Below are 10,616 nucleotides of genomic sequence, written 5' to 3' on the forward strand. Positions count from 1 at the left end.
CTTATTTAAATTATTAAAAGCGTTCACTACCCCCAGCAGTAGCACCACCTCCCTTTAATCCTCAAATGACTGAACTTTTAATAAACACCGACAACTCGTTTCCCTTTCAAGTGACCAGAATTATGACTCCATATTCAACTCGGTGGTCATGACAGTCACAACACATTTCTTTATCAAATTATTATGATTGGTGGCGGAGGCGGGCGATTTCAATCGTGGCGATGGGGGTGGTTATGGTGGTACCAGAGATAAAGTATCACTGAAGGTTGTTTCGTTGCTATTGGCGACGACGCAAAGCCATATTGTAACGAGCTGTTTCGTAACCCTCTACACCTTTTTAGCCTCGTCACTACTCCCCCCCCTCCTGTATGACTTCTCCCACCTGTATGACCTCTTCTCCAAATCCCCCATCCCCTGACAGATCACACCCACCCACCCACTCTCAACAGTACTAAGTCATAATAATACTAATGCTATTATAACCCACGATGCTGCGTGACTATTATCGCTACCTGTGCACGAAATGGCGTAGTAGCAGTTAACGACGGACTTTGTCGAAATGGACTTAGAAACTGGATTGCGACCGGCACGAGTTGTTGTTATTATTGTCTGTTGTGTTTACAGCCAGAACTATGGACGGTAAACTTCTCTTTCCAGGAGGACGACGACTTTTAAAACGGAGCATGTGCGCGAACCCCTCCACATGCATGGTTACCTGGGGACCCCCCCTCGGTGAAACACGGGGAGACAGAAATGGTGATATATATATATATACTTTTGATTGTCTGTTATTTGTGATTTAAATATAATATCTAGCGAGTAGTGGCCTTCTGCAGTTTCAGCTCTGTACCCCTTTTGAGATAGAGGGGTAATCAGAGAGAGAGAGAGAGAGAGAGAGAGAGAGAGAGGATCCCTCTTTCTCTTTTGCTGTGTGATGAAATACTGTGATACCAGCTGACAAAAAACAATGGGATAGAAACGGGAAAACAAACGAAAGAGTGGTAGCTAGGAATTCGGATGTAGGGGTTTTAATGTACTTGTTCCTCCCCTCCCCCAACAACCCCACACTAGGGCAGAGCTAGATACATGCAGGGACGTGGGGAAGGGGTGGGTGCTAGGGGTGCCCAAGAAGCACCAGTCCCTTTTACTCATGTTTTAAAAGTGCCCTTTTCAGAGAAATGTATTATAGGCCTGTGGCCAACCGTTACTAATATTTTTGCCCTTTCTTGCACTTGAGTACCTACCCTGAAAAAGTTCTCTGCGCGTCACTGGATACAAGTTTTTTTTAATCTGGGGGAAAATTTAGCTTTTCTCAAAAAAAAAAGGGGGGGTGGGGCTCCAGATTGAACCGAAAATTAAATTGACTCAATTTCTCTTTCACTGACCGAAGACAGAAAAGGATGAAGTATAGCATCAGAACAGATACTACACTTTGCAATATTTATTTGAACAATATATATATATATATATATATATATATATATATATATATATATATATATATATGACAACTTGAGCAAATTAGGCACAAGGCCAATCAAGTGTGGGGATAATTGGTCTCAAATACTTAAAAATTATCTGTCCTACTCTTAACTAGTTTTTCTCCAAGCCAAAAAGTAGAAATTAAGTTCTCTTCTGTTTGGTTGAACTCTGTGAGTGCCACTTGACTAAATGTGAGTGTTGGAGAAAGAAAAGGTAAGATTAAATAGAAGGTGAGGGAGTGAGAGAGGGGGGGAAGGGTTTCGCAGAGTGCGAGTGTGACCCTGACCCTTCATACATAATCCTAATATCTTTTTATTTCAGAGACAAATGTATCTATGCATCTTGGTCGTACATTTCAATTTCTACAAATTATATAAAATATATACTGATGAAAATTAAACCACACACACACACACTATATATATATATATATATATATATATATATATATATATGGTTGTATGGATTGGTTTCCTAGATGAAGATCCACTGAAACCCGTGTGTTTTTTAAAAAGTGCTCAACAGGGGACAGAGCAGGTATATAGTATATTTATTATGTAAACATTATTGGTTACATATGTGCATACATGGTTCTCGGAGAGACCCATCTCATCAGACCAAAAGAAGCAGCAGCACTCAGATAGGGGGGAAGGTGTTTGCTGAGTGTGACCCTCAGTGTCGCATCTTTTTTTTTTTTTTTTTTTTTTTTTTTGTCTAATGAGGTGAGTCTTTCTAAATTAAGATTACACTGAAACGTATGCACATATGCAACCAATGATTGTATGATAAATATATTTTTGTACTATTACTTACATATATATTATCCTTTTAGCTTGTCCTTATCTGTTGTACCTATTTTTAATTACTATTTACCATTTTATCCTATCATTTCATTCATTTTGTAGCTAAATGTTATTGAGCCGGTTTTTTTTATATTTGCATTTTGTATAATTCTGCCTCTTTTTCTCTTTGGATGAGAAGCATTTAGCTTAGAAATGCCATGGCGTAAAGAGTTTTCTTTTTCTTAGATCTTAACTTTTCCTTATTGTTCTGATGATATAGCTATAACTTTTATTCCTCATCTTTCATTTAATATATATATATATATATATATATATATATATAAAATTATTAATTTTAATCATTTTGAAAACCTACAACACTAGTGCTTCATCCTTTGGAGATCATCAGTGTAGGGAGTGAGAGTCGCTCCGAATGTGAAGCTTCCTATTTTTTTTTTTTTTTTTAACTCAAAAAGTTGAAGAACTACAAAAACGGGAGTTGTGCCGTTAAAACGAGCGACCTTTTGTGCTCCAGGATTTATTTTTCTTCATAGTGCAAGGCCATTCGAGGCACACTTGATCATACAAGGCTGATTCCAAAAGTAAAGCCTCCTATTTTTTTTAACTGAGAAAGTTGAAGAGCTATGAAGATGAGAGTGGTACCATTAAAACGAGCAACCTTTTGTGCTCCAGAATGTATTTTTCTACATAATCATCAACATTCTCAATGAACTCTTGTCAGAAATTCCATGACGCATCTCTGTTTCTAATGTACGTTGATGACAGGAGTTGCTTTCTCTGCAACAGAAAGATGAACTTTTCAGGTCATGAATGCATAAGTTCAGTCATCATAACAATAATTTGCAATCCCCTCTGATCCATTCGGGCGGAATGAGAAAAAATAGGAGGCATTACTTTTGGAACGACTTTTGTAGTTATGAGAATATATTTATGGCAATTAAACTACACAGGCGTCTAGGTTTCATCCTCTTTACAGATGGTTAGGCTAAGTTCACTTCCCTATGAGATGATACTTGTCTCTGTGTAGCTTAATTGCCATAAATATATTTTCATAATTTAGTACTTAGCTCTGTTCACATATTTAAAACTGTTGAATACTAAAAATCCGTATAAATCTTTTTGTATTATATTTATACATTAAATAATGTGTGTGTGTGTGTGTGTGTGTGTATATATATATTATTTCTCTGTCCGTTTCACATTTATTAGGTAACTGCTAGTCCTATCTGGCTGAAATTTTGTATTGACCTTTGTTATAAGGTGCAGCGAACTAAGTATTATGGTATCCATTTGATGCGCAGTTAGAAATAAATATTAAATAGAAAAATAAGCACAAATTTAACCATTTTCAGTTTTGCATAAAGTATTGATACTAAATTGCCTATAACTTTGATACATTTTGAGAGTGCGCGTATATATATATACTAGCAAAAGTACCCGTTGTTGACTGCTTCAAAAACAGCCTACAGAAAATAGACTCTGATTTATGAAAGTATGAGAGGTTATGAAAAGGAAGGGTTATAAAGAGATAGCTTTGAATTTGGGGGTATCAAAACCAAAGCAAAATATGATGAAAGTAAAAATAAAATAGATAAACCCCATAATTTATTATACCATACCTGTTCACACTGAAACACTTATCACAATATTCTGTGAATCTATATTAAAAACCTTGTTAAACTTTGTGACATATTTCCATTCTATGGAGGTCAGGCACGAACGAACACCCCATAATTGTATTATACCATATTTCTTCAAACTGAAACATAATTATCAAAGTATACTTACGCAGATAGATATGAAAAGTCTTTATTAAAGTTTGTGCCTATTTCCATTCTATGGAGGCCAGGCGGGAACGCAGACCCCACAATTTTATTATACCATCCCTATTTAAGTTAAAACATACTTATCAAAGCATTATTATGTACATCTATATCAGAAACACTTGTAAACGTTTTTTATTTAAATTTTTTAATTTTTTATTTCCATGCTTTGTGGACCAGGCACGAACGCAGACCCCACAATTTTAATGAACCACCGTTCTGCCAGATCAAACATACCCATTCCTGTGCCTCGATACATCTTCCATCATTATATGTAATCAGTTTTTTAAAATAGTCAACTATATAGGAGCCTATTCGTGACAACACACACACACACACACAGCTTTATATATATATATATATATATACATTTACTCATCTACAAGAATGTCACTTTTTTTCTTCATCCTTGGATATTATTAAAGAGACTCCAAAGAACACCTTTGCAATCTCTTATTGGATCAACCCAATACGAACCTCATACACTCACTGGATTTCTGCAATACTAATTATAGGACATTGCTGAGTATTTTTTTTTATTTTGTTATAAACTTTTACTTTTCTTCAAAAACTTTTATAACTACCGTTTTCAAAAATATCGTTAACCAGCAAAATTAGATTTGTATCTTTATATTCCTTTTGCGAACGTTTTTTCCTCTGAGGAGAAGAGCCTAGCTTTGAAAGCCCATGGAATAAGGAATTTTTCTCACTTTTTCTCGTATTGCTTGTCTTGAATAAAATATCATAATATAATATCTATAATATCATGACGTCTATTACTTATATATATATATATATATATATATATATATATATATATATATAGGTTTGTGAAAAGTGTGTTTATGCATATATTTTCTATTTTTGCTTTTTAAGCAAAAGCTCAACATTTAAGGTATGATATCTGTGTGTGTGTGTGTGTGTGTATACACACACACACTCCCTATCTTGGGTTGAGCATATTGGCAAGTGATATACAAATGGAAGCGATGCTCTTTGTGTAAACAAATTCAGCTTAGGTATTTGGACAATGTCAAAACATTGTTAATTCACTACCCCCAATAGCGTAATGGTTAGAAGCTCCGACTGTCGTTTGGGCGATCGGGTTTCGATCCTGGCTTGAGGTAGTTGCTTGTCTAGCCGCACTTATGAGCTGTAAAACAGTACTGTAAAGACTATCTCCATAAGTCTGCGGATGACTATATATATATATATATATACGTGTGTGTGTGTGTGTATATATTTTCTGTTTGTTTTTACATAAGCACTAATATGTTGCTAAACATTCATGAGCATGTTTCAGTCAGCTAGTTACAATGAACTAGAGACCTATTCAGACGATACACCTTATAGATAAGCTGTATCGCTTGAAGAAGACTAGTTAGAAGTAACTAGTTGACCGAAACATACTCATGAATGTGTAGCAACATATGCTTATGTAAAAACAAATAGAAAGTATACCTTGCCCTACTTCGGTATTGAGCACTCTTGTGTTATACTTGTTATACTCGATTGGTTACTTTAACTCTGGAAAATATTAACCTTAGATTTTATATATATATATATATATATATATATATATATATATATATATATATATATAAAATGTGTGTGTATGTATGATCTCATTATAAATACATACAGACACTAGTGTTTTATTGTTCCGGAATCATCAGTACATGAAGTTACTATTGGAGCTGTTCATGGGATTCGAACCCCACAACGAATCCCTCTCTATTTCCATTTGCAAGGAACATAGCTGGGCCGCCATCAACTGCAACGATATTCAAGTGAAATTAAACATTTATGAAGGTATACTTACTAAAATGAAGCAAGATTCTGTAAATTTTAATTTCTTCTTAAGACTCCTTAAGCTTAAGCCTAAACTTTTTTTTTTTTTGTACATTTTCTAGAATAAAAATCCTGTAATAGATTTGGATCCAAATTAGAATTATTATTCTAGACTCATTAATTTGTATGACATCTTGATTTTAATCTTCATTGGTGAGGTCGGGGATTAAAAGTGCTGCACAGCTGTTCTGTTGAACAACTTCTCCATCCAAACACAGAAACATAATATTCATATTCATCGACTTTTGTGATTTTTTTTTTCTTTTTTTTTTTTTTTAATCCGTCTCTAATGTCGCCAATGTCTCATTATGTGTCTCTGTATGTTTGCATTTAAGATAAGTCCTTTTTAATTATTTTTATAGATATCGCTTGCGAGATAGTAAGTGAAAAAAAATGAATTATTACTGCTCTATCAAAAAAAAAAAAAAAATAGAATAACAAAAAAAAACAAACTTACATATGGTTATATATATAAGTGATGGGACGATTCCAATATTTTTCCTGATTCCGATACAATTATCGATTCTGTATTAAATTCTTGATTCCGATGCAAATACCGATTCCGATTTTTTACAAACCTCTAAATATTTAACTATAAAAGTGTTATTTTGTCCCGATTACTGTAAAAACACACCTTAAATGTGCATATATTTTCTCAGACGTAAAAACACTCTTGTAAGGGGGGGGGGGTGATATAGAGATTTTAGTCTTACTGGAAGTTTAATTCAATAAATATTTATTTTCTTATTACTACAAGCAGTGGAAGATGTTTCTTCAAAAAAAAAAAAAAAAATTAAAGAAATCGGTTTTTGGCATTGAAAAATAGGCGCAAATTTTTCCGATACTGATTCCGATACCCCAAAAAGATCAGATTTTTTCCCGATTCCGATTAATCCTCACATCACTTATGTATATGTATGCATCTATGTATCTATACATCTTTAATTTTTTTTTTTTTTTTAATATTCATATTAAAAACACTTTTTTTCTATTTATTTAAAAAGAAATGCAACTTTGTTATATATGGATTTTGGAATTGAATTCATTTGCAACAGATCTAGCTAATTTGCATATTTTTTTAAAATATTAATTTTAATTAATTCCCTATTAATTTTTTCCGTTTTCTTATGGGGTTATCATATTGTGTTAACTATTACGTGTAATTATATTCTTGTAGATATTCTACATGATTTATACTGCCGTAATATTTGCGTTAAAAGGTTATAATAAATACAAACATTTCTATATATATTTATGTATGTGTGTATATATATTTGTTTAAAAAATTTGCCTACCAAACTCCTTTGTCAGCTTATGGTCTACAGACATGAAACTGAATATACAGGGTATCTGAACCCATGCAAAACTTCATATTTGGGTTTTAGCTGGGAAAAATCTGTGCAAAAGTGACAATTAAAAAAAATGGAATTGATCAGGCGAAGGTCGTACGATGGCATTACGAATATGCATGCATAACGTAATAGCTATTGGTTGATGTTTTAATTTTTAGCCTTGTTGAAAACATGTCTTCATAGCTCAGGCATTAACATCAAAGGGAAAGATAAATCGTAAGTTAAACGTTTTGGTTTAGATTCTCTGTGGTTGCGCACGAGTCATCTTTTTTTTTTTTCTTTTAACTTTTTTTTTTTTTTTTAACTTTTTAAATGATTACTATAAATTGGGTCCAACATAATATAATAATAAATAGGAACTCTGAATTAATCAAAATATCATATTTAAGTGTATTTTACGACCGGGCAACGCCGAGCGGCCTGCTAGTATATATATATATATATATATATATAAAGTGAAATTGTCTGTCTGTCAATCTTCAATCAACAGGCTCAAGATTTGAGATAAGGGGTATTGAGATTTGGGAAAGTCTTTTTAATCGGGTTTTCGGCCAGAAATTTAGCTGTCAAAATTCAACGATTTGACCTTTGAAAACTCCCGCCAATTTTGTATCTAAACACTTGAAATTTTAGGTGTAGGTTACTTGGACATGGATCAAACATTTTGATTTGAGCCTAAAGCAATAAATGTTAAGGGGTTAAAATTGAGATAAAAGTTTTTTTTTTAAAATGTGACCTATGCGGTCTCTACCAAATTACTCAGCCAATTTTTGGTCTAAAAATTTGAAATTTTACATAAAGTGTATTCAGACATAGGGCAAGCGTTTTAATCGGTTTGGCCGAAAATTTGACTGCCAAGGGGTCAAAGTTCAAAAGATTTGACCTTTGCGGTCTCTAACAAGCTATTCAGTTAATTATGGGTCTAAACATTTGAAATTTTACAATAAGGGTATTCTGAGATGCAGGAAGCTTTTAACAAGTTTTGAGCGAAAATTTGGCCGTGACGAGGTCAAAGTTGAAAGAATTGACCTTTGCAGATTGTACCAAACCCTCCGTCAATTTTGGGTAATAAACACTTGAAATTTTAGATGTAGGTTACCTGGACATGAGTCAAACTTTTTAATATATATATATATATATTATGCACATAAAGTTATGAACAGTACATAGGTCCTGAGCAAAGCTGGGCTGAACTGCTAGTGTGTGTATATATATATATATATATATATATATATATATATATATATATATGTATATATATATATTGCCTGTGTGTGTGTGTGTGTATAATATAAATAACTTATTACTGCTCTATTTAAAAAAAAAATAGCATACTTTTTTTATAATATATAAAAATGACAGGTTTATAGATATATATCAATGTATCACAGCTCTTCAGTGCAGATAGACTAGCGACTACTTCAAGCCAGGATTGATACTTGATAGCCTAGGCGATAATCGGCACTTCTAACCGTTAATGCTATTTGGCTGCTGTTAAGATGAAGATATGAAATTGCAATGATGAAACATTGCCCAAACGCCTAAGCTCCATTTGAGAACACAAAGAGCATTGCATTATACGCTAGTGGCAGTTTGTTTCACTCCCCAATATGCTCAACCAAAGATAGTGAGTATATATATATATATATATATATATATATATATATATATATATATATATATATAATATAAAGTTATGTGTGTGTCTGGTCACGAATAGGCTCCTATATGGTTGAGTAATTTAAAAAACTGATTACATATAATGATAGAAGATGTGTCGAGACACAGGAATGTGTATATTTGATCTGGCAAAACAGTGGTTCATTAAAATTGTGGGGGTCTGCGTTCGCACCTCGTCCACAAAGTATGGAAATAAAAAATTTTAAAATTACAAGTGTTTTTGATATAGATGTACATAATACTTTGATAAGTATGTTTTAACTTAAATAGGGATGGTATGATAAAATTGTGGGATCTGCGTTCGCGCCTTGCCTCCATAGAATGGAAATAGGCACAAACTTTAATAAAGACTTTTCATATCTGTCTGCGTAAGTATACTTTGATAATTATGTTTCAGTTTGAAGAAATATGGTATAATAAAATTATGGGGTGTTCGTTCGCACCTGACCTCCATAAAATGGAAATATGTCAAAAAGTTTAACAAGGTTTTTTAATATAGATCCACAGAATATTGTGATAAGTGTTTCAGTGTGAACAGGTATGGTATAATAAATTATGGGGTTTATCTATTTTATTTTTACTTTCATCATATTTTGCTTTGCTTTTATATACCCCCAAATTCGAAGCTACCTCTTTATAACCCTTCCTTTTCATAACCTATCATACTTTCATAAATCAGTTCATTTTCTGTAGGCTGTTTTTGAACCTAGTCAACGACGGGTACTTTTGCTAGTATATATATATATATATATATATATATACTGTGGAAATATGATTTTTCTTTTACAATATTTCATTGTTTACTTTTATAACTACCGTTTTAAAAAATTGCGCTAACCAGCAAAATTAGATTTTTATCTATATATTTCTTCTGCTAACGTTTTTCCTCTGAAGAGATGCGCCTATCTTTGAAATTTCATGGAATAAGGAATCTTTCTCACTTTTTCTCGTCTTTGTTTTCAATAAAATATTGTTGATTTAATTCTATAATATCGTGACGTCTATTACTTATATATATATATATATATATATATATATATATATATATATATATATATATAGGTTTGTGAAAAGTATTTTTATGCATATATTTTCTATTTCTGCTTTTTAAGCACAAGCTCAACATTTAAGAGGTATTTTCTGTTTGTTTTACATAGAGCAGTAATGTGTTGCTACACGTTCATGAGTATGTTTAGGTCAGCTAGTTACTAGGAACGAGAGACCTATTCAGGCGATACACCTTATAGATGAAGCTGTATCGCTTGAAGCAGACTCTCGTTACTATTAACTAGCTGAACGAAACATGCTTACAAATCTTAAATTTAAGAAGCTCAATGTCATTATAGAGCACATATATGTATATGGAGAAAGAGGGAATGTGGATACAATGTTATGTTTATAATACAAAAATTATTCGTGCAACGACGTATAAATTCGACTAAAGAATCAGTTTATAGCGTTTTCCTTGCAGATCCGGTTACTCTGGGTTTATCTTTCGTCTGTTTATTTTTAGCTTTTATCAATTTAGAATTTTCTGTTCTGGTTTTGCTGTTGAAATTTGAATTCATGTTTACCTCCCTTTGCTAGTATTATTTCTTGCTTACTTGTTCTCGCGCTAGCTTTTT

The 10,616-nt window shown here is 32.7% G+C and overlaps 1 long non-coding RNA gene across 2 annotated transcripts in view; it reads left to right on the top strand.

Annotated features, from left to right (window-relative positions):
* Positions 1 to 290: 290 nt before the first annotated feature.
* The window catches only part of LOC145296122 (uncharacterized), a 469,746-nt gene continuing 459,420 nt past the window's right edge, over positions 291 to 10,616 (top strand). For both annotated transcript variants that reach the window (XR_013869969.1, XR_013869968.1), the window contains exon 1: positions 291 to 756. This is a non-coding gene — a long non-coding RNA (uncharacterized LOC145296122). The remainder of the gene's footprint in view (positions 757 to 10,616) is intronic.

Source organism: Euprymna scolopes, chromosome 16, assembly GCF_053919585.1.
Source record: "Euprymna scolopes isolate OS-2025 chromosome 16, ASM5391958v1, whole genome shotgun sequence".
NCBI lineage: Eukaryota > Metazoa > Mollusca > Cephalopoda > Sepiida > Sepiolidae > Euprymna > Euprymna scolopes.